The sequence below is a fragment of the Prionailurus viverrinus genome, chromosome B1, assembly GCF_022837055.1.
Source record: "Prionailurus viverrinus isolate Anna chromosome B1, UM_Priviv_1.0, whole genome shotgun sequence".
In the NCBI taxonomy this organism is placed as follows: Eukaryota; Metazoa; Chordata; class Mammalia; order Carnivora; family Felidae; genus Prionailurus; species Prionailurus viverrinus.
In genome coordinates, this window is record NC_062564.1 from 173,944,266 (window position 1) to 173,967,810 (window position 23,545).

At 39.4% G+C, this 23,545-nt stretch overlaps 2 protein-coding genes across 6 annotated transcripts in view; both read left to right on the forward strand.

The window, feature by feature from the left end:
* Positions 1–23,545, forward strand: part of TLR1 (toll like receptor 1) — a 47,168-nt gene that overhangs the window by 20,127 nt on the left and 3,496 nt on the right. The window contains exon 1 of one of the 5 annotated variants that reach the window (XM_047855726.1): positions 10,698–10,763. The exons of 1 other annotated variant lie outside the window; for it this stretch is intronic. The gene's annotated coding sequence lies outside the window, so the exon portion shown is untranslated. Of the gene's footprint in view, positions 1–10,697; positions 10,764–12,591; positions 12,614–15,886; positions 16,122–23,545 lie in introns of those variants that run through there. 3 more of the 5 variants (XM_047855727.1, XM_047855724.1, XM_047855728.1) reach the window with 3 other exon arrangements.
* Positions 1–23,545, forward strand: part of TLR10 (toll like receptor 10) — a 75,746-nt gene that overhangs the window by 20,124 nt on the left and 32,077 nt on the right. The window lies entirely within an intron of this gene.

Consider the following 23,545-nt stretch of genomic DNA (forward strand, 5'->3'; position numbering starts at 1 on the left):
TAAGTGGAGATACTAGACATAGCCAGGCTGGATGTATTAAAGAATAGCAGAAAGAGCCTTGTAACTACCAACACATATCACCTATCTCCAGAATAGATTCAAAAGGGTGGTTAGATATCATTAAGTAGAGGTTCTAGACCTATGGGGAGATTGCTTTGGATTTCTTCCAAAGGTAAATGAGAGGGTCTCTAAGCATAATATAAAAGTATCCTGGCATCCCACTCTCAGCCTGCAGCTTATAGAATAACAAGAGTACACAAATTCAGTGCATGATGTGAGAGCTCTTGGAAGAGCTTGATGAGTGTCCCTGGGAGTTTTGTGGCAGGGGTGGGGATTGTGCACATAAAGATTGGTAAATAATGTTTTGAAAATATAGGTGCTTGATAAATTTTGTTGAAATGAATGGATGAGTGCTACCCACCTAGAGAATTCAGTAGGTGAGAAGTTGATGTGGATAGCCCAAAATGGGAATATGAGGAGAGAAGAGAAGCAATGATTGCAACCTGACTTCCATTTTTTGTCATGGCAAAGTCTGTGAATTTCTTGTAGATCATGTTGACTATGGGAAGGGTAGGTGGGCTTGAGTTGTCATGATGGGACTTCAGCTACCAGGGCAACCTGTTTGCAAAGGGACTATAGTAATAGAAGCCATGGGGTTAGGCGGAAGAGATGTATGGGGGGAATTGCTGCAAGCAATCAGCCAGAGAATATGCCCCCTGCATCAAGGAACTATGCAATGGGGTATCCACCTGAGACCTCTGAATAACCAACAGATACATCCTGTGAAAGAGACAACAGTTGGACTCTGCCATAATAAGAGCCGACATGATGGCTTGTCTGCCTTACCCAATAGTTAAATGCAGGGATATTTGCTTCTCTTTGTCTAAAATACTCTTCCCTTGAAGTGGTCTGGGCACATCCAGAATATAAAGAAAGCAGAGAAGATGGTGGAATAAAAAAGAAACTGACCACACTTATTCCCTGATTCACTGCAAGAAAGACCTGAGATGGAGCCAAACAAAATTTTAAATTAGGTGTGAGAGTGATATTACTTGGACTGTCCCGGACATTTTAATGCCTGAAATAGAGGTGCAATTATTATAATATGACTTGTCAATAAAATCTATGGCATCTGCCCAAGATTCAGGGTAGATTCTGAATAGATCCTGATAGAGAAAGATTCCACAAAACCTGGTTGTAAGGCAGTGGTTAGAGAAAAAAATAAAGTCCTTTCCTTCTGGAGTTAGCTCATTCAATAATAACTGAGTTTATTTAATAATAAACCAGTTTCATAATTAATAGTTGTAAAGAAATAAGCTTTAAGGGAATTTTATTAGAGTCATCTTTTATTGGCATTAGCCCTCCTCTGCCTTTCAAGAGAGCACTTAATTCTCCTTCACAGGACCTCTCTCAAGTTGTAAATTTTCCTTTGGCTCTGTTGCACTGTTTTTTAAACCAACAAAACAAAACAGCAAACAAACTATGTCACACATTTATGAATAGCTCTGAATGGCCACAAGCATAAAATGCCTTTGAAATCCTCATTTTTATCTTAAAACTCCATGCAAATAGAATGTCCCCTTCCTTCATATTTGTGTGATGCCTTTCCATGCTCCAAATCTACTGCCACAAGTTGGGAAGTTTGCCTTAATATATTTTTAGTTATTAACACCGTGATGAGAATAAAAACTAAGCATGTCAATAAGGTGACAGGTTCAAAGGAATGGGACATAGCAAAGATGATTAGGGAGTGCTTCTGGCTTCAGAGGTTTTGGGCAAGCCTTGTTCAGCATAAAGGCCCTCAGCCTGTGGCGGGGATGGCCCTTCAAAGGGAAGGCACAGTGGGCACGAAGTTGGAATTGAAAGGGAGCCGTGAGCAAAGAAAGCATCCAACTGGCAGCCTTACTGGATGTGTTAGGTTTCCACGGCTGCCATAACCAATTACCACAAAGCTTAGAACACCAGAAGTTGATCTCTCACAATTTCGGAAGCCAGAAGTCCAAAATCAAGGTGTCAGCAGGCTTACTTCCTTCTGGAGGCTCTGAGGGAGAAATGTCCCGTGCCTTTCTCCCAGTGTCTGGTGGTTGCTGGCAATCCTGGCCATTGCTTGGCTTGTGGATGTATCACCCCAGTCCCTGCCTCTATCTTCGCATGGCCTTCTCCTGTCTTCTTTTCCGTCTCTTATAGGGACACTCTCATTGGATTTAGGGCCCTTCTTAATCTAGTATGATCTCGTCTTAACTTCTCACTGTATCTGCAAAGACTCTGTTTCAAAACAAGGCCACATTCTGAGGTTCCAAGTGCACAGGAATTTTTTTTGGAAGGGGGCATTATTCAACCCACCACCCTGGGGAAGACACAACTGTCTCTGGTGGCTTGGAGACTCAACTGGGTGTGGCAGTAGAATAAATAAATGCTATCTTGGAGAGAGGGAAAAATATGAAAGAAGCAGCTTGGGAAGTCCCGAGGTGCAAACGAGAGATAGTGGTAAAGAGATTGTAATGGATGGGTGGGGGAGAATGGGAAAGAGATGGTGGGTGACTGGGATATACATGGGCAAGAGTCTGGGTTTTAATGAGAGTGAAAACACAAAAAACAATGCTCAGAAAGGAGGAAGTCAGTTTCTGTCTAGATTTCCTGAGAGTGATTTGATTAGAAAAGAATGAGAATAAATCACAAAGAGACCTGGAGGGATTTCTAAGGCCATAGGGACTTTCTAAAGGTTTTTAGTTATGGTAAGTTTCTAAGGAATCTCAACAGAGCCAAGCGTAAATATGAAGTAGTTTTTATTTTTCCCCACTCAGTTAACTGAATTCTAAAGTTCTCCTCTTCTCATCCCTTAGTGATATCTCAAGCAGATTTCATATCTCTCTAGCCCTTCGAGGTATTAAAAGTGCAATCTAGGGGCAACAAGGAGGCTCTGTCGGTTAAGCGTCCCACTTCGGCTCGTGTCATGACCTCACAGTTTATGGGTTCAAGCCCCACATTGGGCTCTGTGATGACAGTTCAGAGCCTGGAGCCTTCTTTGGATCCTGTGTCTCCCTCTTTCTCTGTTCCTCCCCTGCTCGTGTGCTGTCTCTTCTGGACCTGATGTAGAGACCAGGAATGAGGGGTTGGAAGGCAGATGTCCTTTTCTATAATTGTGTTGGTTAAGGTACAGAACAAGGAGACCTCAAACTCAAGGGCTTAAATAAGATAGAAGTTTCTTTCTTTCTTAAATGTAGGACAAATATAGTCAGGAGGTCTAGGATAGGTAGCTGTGTCTACTCTACAAAGTCATTCAAGAGCTCAGACTGGCCAGTTGGCTCTGTTTTCCATAGCTCTTGCCTCCATTCTTTTTACATGGAGTCACCAGGATGAATGAAGTCCTCCTGTGCTTTCTCTGAGTATGTGAACCAAGGGAAGGTGAGTGGAGATATACCCCTTCTCCCAGGTACATGATCACAGGTCTCTAATTACCTGTTGGCAAGGGTTACTCCAACAGAAACCTCCATGGGAGTAGATACCAGGTCCTCTGTTTAGTTATACTCCTAAACTCCCTGCGAGTTTGCTCAGAGAGGGACAACCCTTGGGTGAGGCGAGGGGTGTCCTGCACATTTGTGTATCAAAGCCAGCATTCACCTGAGGAAACAAATGCTTAGTCTCTCTGTCCAGTCTCCATAAGTGATTCTACTGGCATAGCCCCTTTACTTGGCTTGAAAAGGAGAGAGTATGTTACTTCTCCCCTGAGGCGAAGAGCGTGCAGCCTAAGATCACAAACCCTGGTATCCCAGTGCTGCTGACTTGCTGCCGTCCCCAGCACTCTCAGGTGGCTGGGAAGTATGAGAGTGAGGCAGTGGTGGGGAGGGCCATTGTCTGGTTCATTGCCCTGATGGAAGTCCTTGGCCTTTGGCAGCTCTCTTAAGAACAAAGGGTATATAACACTTTCTTGTCTTTGGTTTTGGATCCAAATCGTAGGGAAAGTTCCAGTCAATACCCTGTTATGTAATCAGTAGAACCAACAGATGGGAAGGGAAATTGAAATTGTTGGTGGGCTACTGAATTACATAGAAGATGAGCAACTTAAAATTCTAGCCTAAATTTGGATTAAATAATTATAGAAAAGACATATCACTCATAGTAGTAGAAGAAAAAGCAGAGAATAATAACATGGATTTATGTCCATTGACTAAGAAAGTCCACTTAATGGATATATCCTAAAGAAATAATTGTTCAGACACATCCTAAGGAAATGCATGAAGATGCTGCTTATGGCAGAATTGTTTATAATAGCAAAAATTGAAAACAACTTAAATACCTAACATCAGAAGATTGGTTAAATACATTGTTAATTAAAATATGCATTGTAAATAAAATGGAATGTTATTAGGCCAGTACTAAAATTGTAGGTGATGAGGAGAACAGAGGCAAAAGAAATGTGGATAAAATTAAATTTCCTCACAACTTGCAGCCCGTTGACAAATATTGAGACAGGCAGAACATGACACTCAAGGAATTCACAACTGCTCTAACTTTAATGCTTTGCTAGAAGCCAAACACCTTAGCTTGACAATAGCCTGATCTCCAGGATCCTGTAAATCTTCTTTAACATATGAAAATCCTTTTGGAAATTTCTGTCTTTATCCCCCCAACTTAAAACTATATAATCAATCTTTCCTCACAATCACAGCGCAGCTCTTTCTGTCTATAGGTCCTGTCCCTGTGCTTTGATAAAAACACCTTTTGCAGCAAAAGTGTCTCAAGAATTCTTTCTTGACCATTCACTCCTGACCCACATTACATCATAGATATTTACTGACATGAAAAGATATTTATAATGTGTTATAAATTAAGAAGAGCAGATAACAAAACAGCATACAGTCTAATGCTATCAGTGTGTGTGTGTGTGTACAAATTTTCTGAACAGCAATTTGGCAGCAGGCATCAAGAGACTAAATCATGTTCATTTACATTAAAAAAGTTTGCATGGTTACTACAAAAATGATATTGGCTTATCTGTATACAGTGAGATTACCATTGATTTATTTTTTTCCTTTTTATTGATTTATATTTTTTGATTCTATTCAGTTAACATATATGCCTTGGGTGATAAAAAAAAGTAAAATAACGAAGAAACTTTTCTTGAGAACACATACACATATATTTGCTTGACCTTGTCGTAGAGAAGAACTTTCTAAACCTAAAAGCAATGTAACAGTAGTCTGCTGGAACTTGTCTGTATAGATTGTGAGAGCTTCCTGTTAAACATTTAGGAATTTTGCAATCATGTCAGTTGGCAGCTAGAAATCAACCATAGTGGAAATATTTATACTGCAGGTATTGGCAAATGCTACAAATCAGGCTTTTTGGGGGAGTGGTGGTGGTGGTGAGCAACCTGGTTTACCAGCACACAACTGAATGACAGTGCTAGCAAAGAGAAAGTCAGTTTTCTTGTTTATATAAAACTATGCATTTATTGGTTCAAAAGATCATGAAATGAAAAGTAAACAATGGGGGAAGGTGTTTGCAAAAAGTCTGACAGACAGTGTCAGTGACATAAAATAGAATGCATAGTTAAATAGTAAAAACATAACCCTGCTAGAGAAATAGGCAAATGACATGAACAGGTAATTCACTAAAAGATACAAATTGCCAATAAACGTGAATAACTGAGACATTTATAATAAAAGAAAATAAAAATGAAACATAGATATCACTCTTCATGTATGAAATTGTCTCCAAAATGCTACTTTTGTGGAGAATGTGGAGAGTGAGTATTCTGACCCCCTTGGGAGCAGGCAGATTGGCACAAACTTAATGGTGAGCACTTGGCAGTTATGTGTCAAGAACATAAACTTGTCCATGCCCTTTAACCTGTTAATTTCTTTCAAAAATATATCCTAGACAACAGTAGAAAACACCAACCAAGATTGTGTACAAAGTGCTTATTGACATTTTATGAAACTGTAAGAGGGAACCTCCTACCAGGTAAATAGCTAGAGACAAGGATGGCCTTGGCCTACGATTTACTCAGGTAGCAGTTTCAAAAATTTGGCTGGAAAACTTTCAGTAATTAAGGGAGAATTAATGAAAAGGCAGATGTCCAGGTGATGCCATTTTTTATTCCCAGCCAGCTTGATGGGACACAATTTGAGCTCTAGGATCAGGTGGGTAGGAGGAATGGTGGTGTGGGGGAGAGTAGGGAGGGAGGGAAGGAAGCAGAGGCACTCCCCCCTGCCCAAACTAAGGCACTGTGGTCATAGCATTGTTCTTGTCCTTATTGATTAAGAAACCATACTCTATACCCCTTCCTGATAAAAGCACTCAATAAACAAGGACTAGATGGGAACTTTCTCAGCCTGGTGAAAAGCATCAGTGAAACATTCCCAGCTAGCATCATACTTAATGGTGCAATACTCCACGCTTTGCCCCCTAACATAAGGAACAAGATGAGGAGTTCTGGTCTCATCACCTCTATTCGACATTGTCCTGGAAATGCTAGCCATGACAATAAGGCAAGCACGTGTTATAAAAAAGCATGCATATTGGAAAGAAAGAAGATGATGTTTTGCAGATGACATGATCTTGTTTGTAGAAAATATTTAGGAATCCACTAAAAAACTAATTAAAACTAATAAACAAGTGTAGCAAGGTTGCAGAGAAGATATACATACAGCCAATCTACACATGAAAAGATGCTCAACATCATTAGGCATCGGGGAATTGCAAATTAAAACCATAACGAAATACCACTTCATTCCCACTAAGAAGGCTATAGTAAAAGTCAGACAATCACTAGTGTTAGCAAGGATGTGCAGAAATTGGAAGACTTTCACACTGCTGGTGGTAATGTAGAATGGTGCAGCTGCTTTGGAAACAGCCTAGAACTTTTCAAAAGGCTAAACATAGCTACCAATTGATGCAGCAATTCCACACCTAAGTACATACCCAAGAGAAAATGTGTCCATAGAAAAACCTGTACCCAAATGTTCACAGCAGCATTATTCATAAAAGCTGTTAAGTGTAAGCAACTCAATTGTCCATCATCTGTCAAGTAGATAAATAAAATGTGGTATATCCATACAATGGAAAATTATTTAGCAATAAAAAATGAAACACTGATAGCAGCCTAATATGGATAAATCTTGAAAACACCAAGCTAAGTGAAGAGACCAATTACAAAGAAGCCCATATTGTAGATTCCATTTACATGAAATGTCCAGAATGGGCAAATCTATAGGGATTAGTACAATGTGTAGTGGCTTTCTAAAGTTGGAGCACATGCAGGTGTGGCCGGTGACAGCTAAGGCATATGGTGTTTCTCTTTAAGGTGATGAAATATTCTAAATGGATTGTGGTAACCGTTGCATAATTCTGTGAATATATTTAAAGCCATTGAATTGTGTACTTTAAGTGGGTAAACTTTTTTATGGTATGTGAGTTCTATCTCAATAAAGCTTTTGTTTAAAAAAGAAGAAAAAAACAACTATAGGTCATATCTTAGAGGCAAGATATTTACAATGCCCTAGATCCAAAGAGAATGCCTGGGTATGGAACTAGGGATGGGCAGAAACTGCTATTGAGAGAAGGTGAGGAGTGGCCTGGAGTGTAAGATATGGGAGCTCTATTTGAAGTTAGTTCTCTGGGCTGCTATTAACTGGGCTTAGGTTTGTGCTTATTTGCATGGCTGTGATGACACTCCATCTAGACCTGGGCTTTCCAATATCTCCAGCCCACTGAGCACCTGAAGTGCAGGTAGTGCAAATAGGATGTGCTGTAGGTATAAAACACACACTGGATTCTGAAGACTTAGAATAAAGCACATATAAAATATCTCATTAATAATGTTTGATATTGATTACCTGTGGAAATAATATTTTGTAGCTATTAAAGTAAAATGTTAAACATTTTACAAAGAGGGGTGCCTGGGTGGCTCAATCGGTTAAGCATCAGACTTTGGATCAGGTCACGATCTCATGGTTCGTGGGTTCAAGCCCCACATCAGGCTCTGTGCTGACAGCTCAGAGCCTGGAGCCTGCTTGGGATTCTGTCTTTCTCTCTCTCTCTCTCTCTCTCTGCCTTTCCCCTGCTCATGCTCTGCCTCTCTCTCTCTCTCTCTCTCTCTCAAAAATAAATTAATTAATTAATTAATAAACATTTAAGAAATTTTTTTACAAAGAAATTATATTCTGAAAGGGCGGGCCTACGCCGGCCGACTCCATCTTGTTCTGTGTCCTTCACCTTGACCACACCTCCCCTTGAGTAAACCCCCCCTCACCTGCCTAACAGGACTCGGACCCTTCCCCAGGACCCTTCCCCAGCCAATCGGCTGAGGCCATAGCCATTACCTCACCAACTGCCCCCAGGCCCCAATAAAACCTTTGTCCTTTTTTTTTTTTTTTTTAAAAGACAGACAGTTAATTTTATTATTTTTTTTTTAATTATTTTTTTTAATTTTTTTTTTCAACATTTATTTATTTTTGGGACAGAGAGAGACAGAGCATGAACCGGGGAGGGGCAGAGAGAGAGGGAGACACAGAATCGGAAACAGGCTCCAGGCTCCGAGCCATCAGCCCAGAGCCTGATGCGGGGCTCGAACTCACGGACCGCGAGATCGTGACCTGGCTGAAGTCGGACGCTTAACCGACTGCGCCACCCAGGCGCCCCAACCTTTGTCCTTTTGAAACTCGCTCTCTTTCCCTGGTATCTCACCGCTGCGTCGGTGCAGGTAGGGGATTGAGCTCGAGCTAGCTCGAATAAAGGCTCTTTGCTTTTGCATCGGACTCGGCTCCCTAGTGGTCTTTGGGGATCACGAATTCTGGGCATAACAATTCCTGAGAATTAAAGTTTTCTTTAGGACACATGGATCAATGCATGGGTGTACATGATTACAAGTGTGTGTTCGTCCAATGGCAATAGGGAGGAAAGAAGGAGGTGGGTGGGCAATCAGAGTGGTGGGAGGAAATTTGAAGGGAATCACAGGACTTCAGAGTGCTCACAGGCTTTGCTTCCTGCCCTGTGGGCTTTCCTCTCCAGACCTGGTTCAAAGTCAAATACGTCTGGGAGCTGAATTCTTACTCAGAAACCACCCTCGTCTCCAGTGAAGGGTCTGAGGGAAGAAATGGTAAGAGTGGAGGAGGGGGAGGTTCATTCTTGCAGTTTCAGAAATATATTTATAGATACATTTCCCCTATTAAACAAAGTGTAGGGGCGTGGTAGGAGGAAACAGAGATACACAGAATATTAGAAGAACCCCAAGTTCTGAGTTAAGGGAAGTTGGCCTTGCTCACTGGGGAAAAAGAAGCTGATCACAGCAAAAAATTGTATCCAGTCTATGACTGCCCGTCGTACAATACTAGGCTGGGGACAAGTTCTGAGGCAGACAGCTGGCATTTCTTAACTTTATTTGCCCATTTGTGGTGGTTGCTGATGAGGTTTTGGGGTGATGGGGGGTCCGAAGCTTACAACCAAGAACATTCTTGAAGACGTCTTTGGTGGAAAAAAGATGATTTTATTAAAGCATGGGGACAGGACCCATGGACCATGAGGAGAGACTGGTTATATGTTATGGAGTTGGGGGAGGTAAAGTCCAGGGGAAGTTTCCGATGAGATTTTCATCTGCTAAAGACTCCCAGGATACTGGAGGCCTAGCTACTGTCAAACTAAGGTTGTTTTCCCTCTAGCAAAGCATTAGCATTAAGACAATAGGGAGTCCCTGGAAAAAAAGCCTCAAGTATTTGTCTGGGCTGCAGGTTATAAGGAAATTTAATTTTTTCTGCCATTTCTTTCTGCCTTTGTCTCCCACATCAGTTGTTGCTTTTGTTATGTCAAAAGAATGGCACTATCAGAATGAATTCCTAGAGTGTGCAGACAACTAACCAGAAGGAGATGTCTTCTACTTTACTGTTAGATAGTATGTTTCTCACATGGAGTTTTAAAAAATAACTTAAGTTTATTTATTCATTAAGAGAGAGAGAGAGAGAGAGAGGGAGGGAGAGAGAGAGGGGGGGGAGAACAAGTGCGGGAGGGGCAGAGAGAGAGAGTCCCAAGCAAGCTCTGTGCTGTCAGCACAGAACTTGACTCGGGGCTCCATCCCCTGGAACTGGGAGATCATAACCTGAGGTGAAATCAAGAGTCAGACGCTTAACTGACCGAGCCGCCCAGGTGCCCCTAAAAAATCACTTTTTGAACTAAGTTTGAAAATATCAATGGCAAAAAATTCAAGCACCAGACTGTCTCGGAAAACAAGTTTGTTAAAAACAAGGGACTAGTTAGCATCCATTCTCTATTAGCACATGAATGATCTTCTCTCTCTAGGAGTTTTAGCAGAGTGCTGATCTTGACCCCTCCCTCTTTAATGGGGGACTGATCAATACGCAAGAATAGAAGCAAAGCATCTGAGACACAGCCGGGTCTGCTCTTCCTTTCTCAGCCCAGCCGCCACAATATGCATTTTGAATTCAGCCAATAATCATCTGTGGTTTATCAACAGCATGTTTTTCACTTCGCACAGAAACAGCAGTCAGCTGTCTAGAATGAAAGAGCCACAGAAATTCTATTTTAATACAGGCCTATCAATTAACCCACCAGCCCCTATTCTACATATGAATAGGAGAAAATTGGTTTACACTTCCTGTGTAATTTCAGTGGGATTCGGTAGATGGCACAAAAGAGCTTTTCTTCCCACCCCCAACATTTAAATATAGTTGCTAGTGAAATAAATGTTCCAGGAAGTACTTAAATTTCCTACAGATTGCCAATGCGACCGACTGGCAGGTTTGTTGGTAAGCAGCAATATATATTTTTTTAATATCCTATAGAAAGAAAATAATGGTTTAACTAGTGATCAGACACAAAAATCTCAAAAGTCTCTGTGATTAAGAGACACTGTGGGTTTGGGGTGTTTTTCTAAGTGGGTTATTTCTGATGCGTACTTACTGTGGTTTGCACTAGTGTTTAATTATCAGCTGCTCATCCTAAGTCAGAGAAAGGGTTTTTTTGGCGTGTCTTTGTTTTTCTTTGGATGACACCTCATCGCATGCATGGCTGGCTCTCAGGAGACTTATGTGAGTTGAAGGATGAATATTCCAGTCGCAAACACCTCACAGTTTTCTTACAGAGCTTCTCTCTGTTGGTTTCAGATGGCATCGTTCTTCTTCCCGTCCTTCCCCGTTTCTCCCTTTGCAAAGAGAATGCTGCAGAAAAGGGGGGTGTAGGTAAATTAGTCCTGGAGGTGGTGCTGTCCTATAACCCCTCTGTTTTATGGACAGGTTTATTTTATTTCTCTGGGCTGTTCCACAAGATCTTCTTTTCTGTTTTCTCAAGCCACCGAAACCATTCTGGGTGCTACTAGTCAGATGGAATTGTAGATCTTGAAAAATGTTTCCCAGGCTACACCCACTTTGATCAAAAGAGTCGAAAGTAGCTGCATCTTGGGACGTCTGGGTGGCTCAGTCCGTTAAGCTTTTAACTATTGATTTCAGCTCAGGTCACGATCTCCTGGTTGGTCAGATGGAGCTCTGTGTTGGGCTTCAGGCTGTCAGTGCAGATTCTCTCTCTCTCTCTCAAAATAAGTAAACTTAAAAAAAAAAACCAAAAAAAAAGGAAGTTCATCTTTACAATAAAAAGGAAAAGTTTACAAAACCACTTAGGAAACAAAGCCAAAAAACTCTTGAACTGGTTCTGATCTTTTCAACTTAATAGCTAGTTGGCCTTGTGTAGAGAAGACTTGTAAATACTATTTGTGGTGCCGAACTTAATAGTGCCAGATTGATTGTATGGATTTTATCCATTCAATTTCCCCAAAGTCTCTAAAGATAATTCAAATGTATCGATGCATTGTCTCATATGAAGTGAGGCTAAATCTATCTTTTTTAAAATGTTTATTTTTATGGAATACTTGGGTGGCTCAGTCAGTTAAGCCTCTGACTTCGGCTCAGGTCATGATCTCATGGTTCATGGGTTCAAACCCCATCTTGGACTCTGCTGACAGCTCAGAACCTGAAGCCTGCTTCGGATTCTGTGTCTCACTTTATCTCCACCCCTTCCTGCTCGTGCTCTGTCTCTGTCTCTCAAAAGTAAATCAACACTAAAAAATGTTTTAATGTTTGTTTTTATTGGTGTATAGAAATGCCACAGATTTCTGCATATTGATTTTTATATCCTGTGACTTTCCTGAACTTCACGTATCAGCTCTAGCAGTTTTGTGGTGGAGTCTGGGTTTTCCACATAGAGTATCATGTCATCTGCGAAGAGTGAAACTTTGACTTCTTTCTTGCTGATTTGAATGCCTTTTATTTCTTTTTGTTTTTTGATTGCTGAGGCTAGGACTCCTAGTACTATGTTAAACCACAGTGGTGAGAGTGAACATCCTTGTTCCTTAGGGGGAAAGCTCTGTTTTTCCCCTTTGAGGATGATATTAGGAGTGTGTCTTCCATATATGGCTTTTATGATCTTGAGGTATGCTCCTTCTATCCCTACTTTCTTGAGGGTTTTCATCAAGAAAAGATGCTGTATTTTGTCAAATGCTTTCTCTGCATCTACGGAGAGGAGGTTCTTGCTTGTCCTTTCTTTTATTGATGTGATGTATCACATTGATTGTTTTTGCAGATATTGAACCAGTTCTACATCCCAGGTATAAATCCCACTTGGTCGTGGTGAATAATTTTTTTAATGTATTGTTGGATCTTATTGGCTAGTATCTTGTTGAGAAATTTTGCATCCATGTTCATCAGGGAAATTGGTCTATACTTCTCCTTTCTAGTGGGGTCTTTGTCTGGTTTTAGAATCAAGGTAATGCTGGCCTTGTAGAATGAGTTTGGAAAATTTTCTTCCATTTCTATTTTTTGGAACAGTTTCAAAAGAGTAGGTGCTAACTCTTCTTTAAATGTTTGGCAGAATTCCCCTGGAAAGCCATCCGGTGCTGAACTGTGGTTTGTTGGGAGAATTTTGATTACTAATTTGATTTCTTTACTGGTTATGGGTCTGTTCAAATTTCTATCTCTTCCTGTTTCAGTTTTGGTAGTTTACATGTTTCTAGGAATTTGTACGTTTGTTCCAGATTGTCCATTTTATTGGCATATAATTGTTCCTAATATTCACTTATTATTGTTTGTATTTCTGTTGTGTTGGTTGTGATCTCTCCTGTTTCAATCTTGATTTTATTTATTTGGGTCCTTTCCTTTTTCTTTTTAATCAAAGTAGCTAGTGGTTTATCAATTTTGTTAATTCTTTCAAAGAACCAGCTTCTGGTTTCACTGATCTATTCTACTGTTTTTTGTTATTGTTGTTTTGTTAGTATTTATTTCTGCTCTAATCTTTATTATTTCCTGTCTCCTGCTGGTTTGGGGTTTTATTTGCTGTTCTTTTTCCTGCTCTTTAAGGTGTAAGGTTAGGATGTGTATCTCTGACTGTTCTTCCTTCTTTAGAAGGCCTGGATTGCTACATACTTTCCTCTTCTAACCACCTTTGCTGCGTCCCAGAGGTTTTGGGCTGTGGTGTTATCATTTTCATGGGCTTCCATGTACTTTCTAATTTCCTCTTTAACTTCTTGGTTAGCCCATTCAGTCTTTAGTAGGATGGTCTTTAGTCTCCAAGTATTTGTTGTCTTTCCACATTTTTTCTTGTGGTTGATTTTGAGTTTCATAGCATTGTGGTCTGAAAATATGCACAATATTATCTCCATCTTTTTGTACTTGTTGAGGGCTGATTTGTGTCCCAGTATGTGAACTGATCTGGAGAACGTTCCATGAATGTGTATTCTGCTGCTTTAGGATGAAACGTTCTGAATATATCTGATAAGTCCATCCAGTCCAGTGTGTCATTCAAGGCCATTGTTTCCTTGTTGATTTTGTGTTTAGATGATCTGTCCATTGTTGTAAGTGGGGTGTTGAAGTCCCCTACTATTATGCCATTGTTATCTATCAGTTTCTTTATGTTTGTGATTAATTGATTTGTATATTTGGGTGCTTTCACATTTGGACCATAAATGTTTACAATTGTTAGATCTTCTTAGTGGATAGACTCCTTAATTATGATATAAGGCCTTCTTCATCTCTTGTTACAGTCTTTATTTTAATGTCTGGATTGTCTGATATAAGTGTGGCTACTCCGGCTTTCTTTTGGTGACCATTAGCATGATAGATGGTTCTCCATCCCTTTACTTTCAATCTGAAGGTTTCTTTGGTCTAAAATGGGTCTCTTGTAAACAGCATGTAGATAGATCTTGTTTTCTTATCCATTCTGTTACCCTGTGTCTTTTCATTGGAGCATCCAGTCCATTGACGTTTAGAGTGAGTGCTGAAAGATATGAATTTATTGCCATTATGTTCCCTGTAGAGTTGGAGTTTCTAGTGGTGTTCTCTGGTCCTTTCTAGTCTTTGTTGCTTTGGTCTTTTTTTTTTAATCTTTTCTTCCCTTAGAGAGTCCCCCTTAAAATTTCTTACAGGGCTGGTTTAGTAGTCACGAACCACTTTAATTTTTGTTTGTCTGGGAAACTTTTTATCTCTCCTTCTATTTTGAATGACAGTCTTGCTGGATAAAGAATTCTTGGCTGTATATTTTACCAATTCTGCACTTTGAATATATCCTGCCACTCCTTTCTGGCTTGCCAAGTTTCTGTGGATAGGTCTGCTGTGAACCTGATCTGTCTTCCCTTGTAGGTTAAGGACTCTTTTTCCCTTTCTGCTTTCATGATTCTTTCTTGGCCTGAGTCTTTTTTGAATTTGGCTATGATATCCCTTGTTGATGGACAGTTTTTGTTGAACCTAATGGGAGTCCTCTGTGCTTTCTGGATTTTAATGTCTGTGTCTTTCCCCAGGTTAAGAAAGGTTTCCACTATGATTTGCTCACATAACCGTTCTACCCCTTTTTCTCTCTCTTCATCTTCTGGGACCCCTCTGATTCTGATGTAGTTCCTTTTTAATGAGTCACTGATTTCTCTAATTCTTAAATTGTGCTCTTTTGCCTTAGTCTCCCTCTTTTTTCTGCTTCATTGTTCTCCATAAGTTTTTCCTCTCTATTGCTGATTTGCTGCTCTGCCTCATTCATCCTTGCTGCTGTGGCATCCATCAAGATTGCAGCTCGGTTATAGCATTTTTTATTTCATTCTGACTAGCTTTTATCTCCGCAGAAAGGGATTCTAATCTGTTTTCAATCCCAGCTGGTATTCTTATTATCGTGATTCTAAATTCTGGTTCAGACATCTTGCTTGCATCTGTGTTGATTAAGTCCCTGGCTGTCCTTTCTTCCTGTTCTTTCTTTTGGGGTGAATCCCTTCATTTTGTAATTTTGAAGGAAGAAAAGAAATTAATAAGGTAAAAAAGATTAAAATTAAAAAATTAAGAACAACACAAAAAAATCAAATAAAGGATGCTAAATCCTAGGGGTGTCCTGATTTGGTTGTTGAAAGGAGCTTGATAGGTTAGAGAAAAAAAAAGGGAAAGAAAAGAAAAGAAAAGAAAAGAGGAAAATGCTTGCAAATTTGAAAAAAAATGAATACAATTAAATTGAGTAAAATGAAATAATGGAAGTAAAAAATAAAATTTGAAAATTTTACAAAAAAGTAAAAAGATATACTAGAAAAAATTAAAGAAAAATATTTAAAAAAAATTTTTTTTTCAACATTTATTTATTTTTTTGGGACAGAGAGAGACAGAGCATGAATGGGGGAGGGGCAGAGAGAGAGGGAGACACAGAATCGGAAACAGGCTCCAGGCTCTGAGCCATCAACCCAGAGCCTGACGCGGGGCTCGAACTCCCGGACCGCGAGATCGTGACCTGGCTGAAGTCGGACGCTTAACCGACTGCGCCACCCAGGCGCCCCAAAGAAAAATATTTTTAATAGAATGGAAACTAAAAATAACTTTTTTCTCTTTTTGTATTCAAGAATAAGAAAAGAAAAGAAAAAAAAATTCGATAGATGGACCAGCAAAAAGACTGAAGTATGATTGAAATTACATCAGTTTTCCCTGGAAGTCGAACTATGAAGCACTTTAAAATCTGTAAACTAAGCAGGTGGAGAGACTTGTGTCGTTCTTGAAGAGTGATGTTGGCCAAGTTGGGCAGAACTCAGTGTAATGGCTCCATTTTCCACTAGAAGGCACTGCGTAGCTTACTGGGATGGATTGTTGTGGCACTTGTAGGTGTGTATGCACATGCACAGGAGGGGTGAAGATGGCATCACCCAGCTGCCCAGTCTCTAGTATCAGAACTCTGTACTTATAGTTTGTCTTTGTACTCTTTCCGACCAGCAGTTGCACACCCTTCCTTTGTCTCCAGCTTTCCCCTCCCTGTTTTTATATTATTCTTGCTTCCTTTCCCTTATGTTCATCTGTTTTGTATCTTAAATTCCACATATAAGTGTAATCGTATATCTGTCTTTCTTTGACTTATTTCACTTGCCATAATACAATCTAGTTCCATCCATGCTGTTGCAAATGGCAAGACTTCATTATTTTTCATTGCCAAGTAAAATTCCATTGAATATATATGCCACACTTTCTTTATCCATTCATCAGCTAATGGACATTTGGCCTCTTTCCATAATTTGGCTATTTTCGATAGTGCTGCTATAAACATGGGGATGCAGGTGCCCCTTCAAATCAGCATTTTTGTACCCTTTGAATGAATATCTATTAGTGCAATTGTTGGGTCATAGAGTAGTTCTATTTTTTTTTTTTTTTGAGGAACCTCCATACTGTTTTCTGGAGAGTGGCTGCACCAGTTTGAATTCCCACCAGCAGTGCAAAAGGGTTCATCTTTCTCTGCATCCTCACCAACATCTGTTGTTGCCTGAGTTGTTAATTTTAGCCATTCTGACAGGTGTGAGGTGGTATCTCATTGCGGTTTTGATTTTCATTTCCCTGATAATAAGTGATGTTGAGCATTTTTCATGTGTTTTTTAGCCACCTGGAGGTCTTCTTTGGAAGAAGAGAAGAAAAGAAAATCTTTTGCCCATTTCTTCACTGGATTATTTGGGTTTTTTTGGGGGGGGTGTTGATTTTGATAAGTTTTTTATAGATTTTGGATACTAACCCTTTACCTAATATGTCATTTGCAAATATCTTCTCCCATTCTGTCGGTTGCCTTTTAGTTTTGCTGATTGTTTCCTTCGCTGTGCAGAAGCTTTTTATCTTGATGAGGTCCCAATGGTTCATTTTGCTTTTGTTTCCTATACCTCCAGAGACACATCAAGTAAGAAGTTATGGGACTGAGGTCAAAGAGGTTGTTGCCTGTTTTCTCCTCTAGGATTTGGATGGCTTCCTGTCTTACATTTAGGGATTTCATCCATTTTGAGTTTATTTTTGTGTATGGTGTAAGAAAGTGGTCCAGTTTTTTCAACACTATTTGCTGAAGAGACTTTTCTTTTCTATTGGATATTTTTTCCTGCTTTGTCAAAGATTAGTTGGTCATAGGTTTGTGGGTCTATTTCTGGGTTCTGGAAAACTATTCTGGGTTCTTGATCTATGTGTCTGTTTTTGTGCCAGTACCAGACTGTCTTGATGATTACAGCTTTGAAATACAGCTTGAAGTCTGGAATTGTGATGCCTCCAACTTTGGTTATCTTTTTCAGGATTGATCTGGCTATTTGGGGTCTATTGTGGATCCATACAAATTCTAGTATTGTTTGTTTGAGCTCCGTGAAAAATGCTATTGGTATTTTGATAGGAATTGCATTAAATGTGTACACTGTTTTGGGTAGTATAGACATTTTAACAATATTTATTCTTCCAATCCATGAGCATGGAATGTTTTTCCATTTTTTTGTGTCTTCTTTAATATCTTTCATAAGCTTTCTATAGTTTTCAGTGTATAGATTTTTCACCTCTTTGGTTAGGCTTATTCCTAGGTATTTTATGCTTTTTGGTGCAATTGTAAATGGGACCGATTCCTTGATTTCTCTTTCTGCTGCTTCCTTATTGGTGTACAGAAATGCAACTGAGGGGCACCTGGGTGGCTCAGTCAATTAAGCATCTGATTTCAGTTCAGGTCATGATCTCACAGTTCGTGTGTTCAAGCTCCGTGTTGGGCTCTGTGCTGACAGCTCAGAGCCTGGAGTCTCCTTTGGATTCTGTGTCTCCCTCTCTCTCTGCCCCTCCCCTGCTCATGCTCTGTCTCTCTAGCTCTCTTAAAAATAAATAAAACATTTAAAAATTTTTTTATAAAACCACAGTAAAAAAATGTAACCGATTTCTGTAATTGATTTTATATCCTGCAACTTTCCTGAGTTACATATTAGTTCTAGCAGGACTTGATAGAGTCTTCTGGGTTTTCCACATAGGGTATCATGTCATCTGCGAAGAGTGAAACTTTGAATTCCTTCTTGACAATTTGGATGCCTTTTATTTCTTTGCATTGTCCAATTTCTGAGGCTAGGACTTCTGGTACTATGTTGACTAACAGTAGTGAGAGTGGACATCCTTGTCGTGTTCCTGACCTTAGGGGGAAAGCTCTCAGTTTTTCCCCATTGAGGATGATATTAGGGGTGTGTCTTTTGTATATGGCTTTTATGATCTTGACGTATGATCTCTCTATCCCTACTTTTTTGAGGGTTTTTATCAAGAAAGGATGCTGTATTTTGTCAAATGCTTTCTCTGCATCTCTTGAGAGGATCATGTGATTCTTATCCTCTCTTTTATTAATGTGATATATCACATTGACTGATTTGCAGATATTGAGCCAGCCCTGAAGCCCAGGAATAAATCCCACTTGATCGTGGTGAATATTTCTTTTAATGAATTGTTGGATCCAGTTTGCTAGTATCTTGTTGAGAATTTTTGCATCTATGTTCATCAGAGAAATTGGTCTATAATTCTCCTTTACTGGAGTCTTTGGTTTTGGAATCAAGGTAGTTTTGGCCTCAAAGAATCAGTTTGGAAGTTTTCCTTCCATTTCTATTTTTTGGAACAGCTTCAAGAGAATAGGTGTTTACTCTTCTTTATATGTTTGGTGGAATTCCCCTGGAACACCATCTGGCACTGGACTCTTGTTTGTTTGGAAATTTTTGATTACTGATTGAATTTCTTTACTCGTTATGGGGTCTGTTCAAATTTTCTACGTCTTCTTGTTTCAGTTTTGGTAGTTTACATGTTTCTAGGAATTTGTCCATTTCTTCCAGATTGCCCAATTTGTTGGCCTATAATTGTTCATAATATTCTCTTATTATTTTTTGTATTTCTGAGGTATTGGTTGTGATCTCTCCTCTTTCATTTGTGATTTTATTTATTGGGGCCCTTTCCTTTTTCTTTTTGATCAGTCAGGCTAGGCGTTTACCAATTTTGTTAATTCTTTCAAAGAACCAGCTCCTGGATTTGTTGACCTGTTCTACTGCTTTTTTAAAAATTTTGATATCATTGATCTCTCCTCTAATCTTTATCATTTCCCTTCTTCTTCTGGTTTTGGGTATTATTTGCTGTTCTTTTTCTGGATTTTTAAGGTATAAGATTAGGTTATGTATTTGAGACTTTCTTCCTTCTTTAGGAAGTCCTGGATTGCTGTATACTTCCCTCATATGACTGCCTTTGTTGCATCCTAAACGATTGGGGCTGTTGTGTTTTCATTTTTATTGGCTTTCACGTACTTTTTAATTTCCTCTTTAATTTCTTGGTTAACCCATTCATTCTTTAGTAGGTTGTTCTTCAATCTCCAAGTATTCATGGTCTTTCCATTTTTTCTTGTGATTCGTTTCAAGTTTCATAGCATTGTGGCCTGAAAATATGCAAGGTATGATCTCGATATTTTTTACTTGTTGAGGGCTGATCTGTGTCCCAGTATGTGATCTATTCTGGAGAATATTCCATGTGCATTTGAGAAGAATGTGTATTCTGCTGCTGTAGGATAAAATGTTCTGACTGCATCTGTTAAGTCTATCCAGTCAAGTGTATCATTCAAAACCCTTCTTTCCTTCTTGATTTTCTGCTTAGATGATCTGTCCATTGCTGTATGTGGGGTGTTGAATTCCCTACTATTATGGTATTGTTATCAATGAGTGTCTTTATGTTTGTGATTAATTGATTTATATATTTGGGTGCTTCATGTTGGGGACATAAATTGTTACAATTGTTAGATCTTGGTGGATAGACCCCTTAATTATGATATAACACCCTTATTCATCTCTTGTTACAGTCTTTATTTTAAAATCTAGATCATCTGATATAAGTATGGCTGCTCCAGCTTTCTTTTAATGACCATTAGCATGATAAGACTGTTCTCCATCCCCTTCCTTTCAATCTGCAGTTGTCTCTAGGTCTAAAATGGGTCTCTTATGCAGCATATAGATGGGTCTTGTTTTCTTATCCATTCTGATACCCTATGTCTTTTGATTGGAGCATTTAGTTTATTGACATTTAGAGTGAGTACTTAAGATATGAATTTAGTGCCAGTGTGTTGCCTGTAGAATTGGTGTTTCTGGTGATGTTCTCTGGTCCTTTCTAGTCTTTGTTGCTTTTTTTTTGTTTGTTTGTTTCATCTTTTCTCTATTCAAGGAGTCCCCCTTAAAAATTTTTGCAGGGTTGGTTTAGTGGTCATGAACTTCTGTAGTTTTTGTTTGTCTGGGAAACTATCTCTCTTTGTATTTTGTCTGCTTTTTTTTAAAAAAAATTTTTAACGTTTATTTATTTTTGAGACAGAGAGAGACAGAGCATGAACAGGGGAGGAGCAGAGAGAGAGGGAGACACAGAATCTGAAACAGGCTCCAGGCTCTGAGCTGTCAGCACAGAGCCCGACGCGGGGCTTGAACTCACGGACCGTGAGATCATGACCTGAGCCGAAGTCGGATGCTTAACCGACCAAGCCACCCAGGCGCCCCTCTCTTTGTATTTTGAATGACAGTCTTGCTGGATAAAGAATTCTTGGCTGCATATTTTTCCTCTTCAGTACATTGAATATATCCTGCCACTCCTTTCTGGCCTGCTAAGTTTCTGCGTATAGGTCTACTGTGAACCAGATATGTCTTCTCTTATAGGTTAAGTACTTTTTTCCCCTTGCTGCTTTCATAATTCTTTCTTTGTCTGTGTATTTTGTGTATTTGACTATGTTATGCCTTGTTGATGGTCAATTTTTGTTGAATATAATGGGAGTTCTCTGTGCTTCTTGGATTTTGGTGTTGGTGTCCTTGACCAGATTAGGAAAATTTTCCACTGTAATTTGCTCACACAAACCTTCTGCCCCCTTTTCTCTCTCTTCATCTTATGGGACTCCTATGATTCAGATGTTATTCCTTTTTAATAAGTCACTGAGTTCTCTAAGTCTTATATCATGCACTTTTGCCTCTGTTTCCCTCTTTTTTTCTACTTCATTACTCCATAATTTTGTCTTATATATTGATGATTCACTGCTCTGCTTCATCCATTTTTGCCATTGTGGCATGGATTTGAGATTGCATCTTGGTTATAGCATTTTTAATTTCATCCTGACCAGATTTTACTTCTTTTATCTACACAGAAAGTGATTCTATGCTTTTCTCAACCCCAGCTAGTATTCTTTTTGCCACAGTTCTATATTCTAGTTCATACATTTTGCTTATATCTGCCTTGATTAAGCCCCTGACTGTCATTTCTTCTGCTCTTTCTTTTGGGGTGAATTTCTTTGTTTTATCATTTTGGAGGAAGAAAAAAAACTAATAAAATAAAGTAAAAATTAAAAAATTAAAAGCAAAACAAATCAAATAAAGGAAACTAGATACTAGCTATGTTTTGGTCTGCTTGTTGAAAGAATCTTGATAGAATACAGAAAAATTGGAAAGAAAAGAAAGAAAAGGAAAAAACGTTAAGAAAATTTTAAATTCAAAAAATTATGTAGTAAAATAGAATAAAATGAAATCAAGAAAATGAAATAGAATAAAAGTTTAAAAATAATAAAGAATAAAGTAAATAATTAAACATTTTAATTAAAAAAATAAAATAAAAATAAAATTTTCTCTTTATACAAGACAAAGAAAAAGAAAAAAAAACAATTTAAGCAAAAAAAAAAAAAAAGAATAAATGAACCAGCAAACACAGTGAAACTTGAATGAAGTTAAATTCAGTTTCCCCTAGAACCGAAACTATGAACTATGTCCTAGAACTGGATGGACACTTTGCAGATGGAGTGACTTATGCTCATCTTCTAGAGGTTGTTCTTGGAAAGCACAGTTGGGCGGGGCTTGGTGTAACATCTGCCTTCTCCACTAGGTGGTGCTGCTTAGCTTACTGGCATGGATCAGCATGGCGGGCATGCTCATGCCCATGTGCATGCATGGGAGAGGTGGAAATGACTTCACTCAGCTCCCTATTCTCTGGCACAGGAACTTCACGCTCTCACTGATCCATGATCAAGCACCCCTTCTTTGTCTCAGGCCTCTGTCCATTCCCTGCCTCTAACGTGTCCGTGTCCAAGCCATCCACCTCCCAGGTGGCAACTCCCTGCAGAGTTTTATCTTAGATGGGGTTGTGTTTCAAAACCCCACACTTCAGAGATCTATGCAGCTTGGATCCACACTGACTCTCTGGGGGAGGGTCTTGCTGAACAATGGCCAGGTACCGACTTGCCCCAGAAAACATTAATGAGATCACACAGTGGCAGAAGTTCAGAGATTATGGTATATCACAACACACAACTAGTGCCAGGTTTCATCCCACTCTGGAGTCATTTTCCCAATCCCAGCAAACATGGTTGCTCTCCAGGGTCCGCTGGGAACTTTGCCTTTGGGGAGGCTTTATGGCCTCTACCAAATGGTTTCCAAGCAGGGGAACCATTTCTCCCCATTGCACAGGGACTCCTCAGATGCTGCTGCCTGCATCTGGGGATTCGCCCTACTTCCTTACTGGAGCATCACCAGGCACTGAACTCCAGAACTTCAGACTTTGTGCTCTACTGTTTATAGAATCTTGGTGTTATTGAAACTCTCCTTTCTCCCCATCAGTGGTTTTGGGCAACACATTTCTTGTTCAGTCCTCTGTGTTTTCACTCTTTCTCTCTCTCTCCTCCTACTTTCGGGCAAGTATTTTTCCTTCACTCTCCTGATGCACTGCAGTCTCCTCCTTTCTCTATCTTCTGTCTGCAAAAAGAGCTCCTTACCCTCTGTGGCTTTTCTCTCCCCCAGTTCACCTCTCCACACCGTGTACCTGCTGAGTTCTGTGGCTCAGGTTATGCAGATTATTGTGTTAATCCTCAGATCAATTTTCTAGGTGCACAAAATGGTTTGGTGCTGATCTAGCTTCATTGCAGAGATGAGACAAGCTGAGGGTCTTCATGCTGCTCCACCATCTTATATCCTCCCTTCCTACCATTATTCTTGATTCATTTACTCTGCTTAAGTTTTCCATGTCATTTACTATTACATGAAATTACATTTAGTCATTTGTTTTCTGTCTACCCACCAGAGAATAAACCCCTTGAGAATTAAGGCTTTATTTTGTTCACGGCTTTACCTCTAGTTCCTAAAACATGGCCAGTAGATTATCAATAAATACTGGATGAATAAACAAATGGATGAATAAATGGATTTTGAGAGACCTTTAGTTATCTAATTACCTTTTGAATAATACCAAAGTTAGGCATGAAGCCATGTGTAAATAATAGAAAGTAA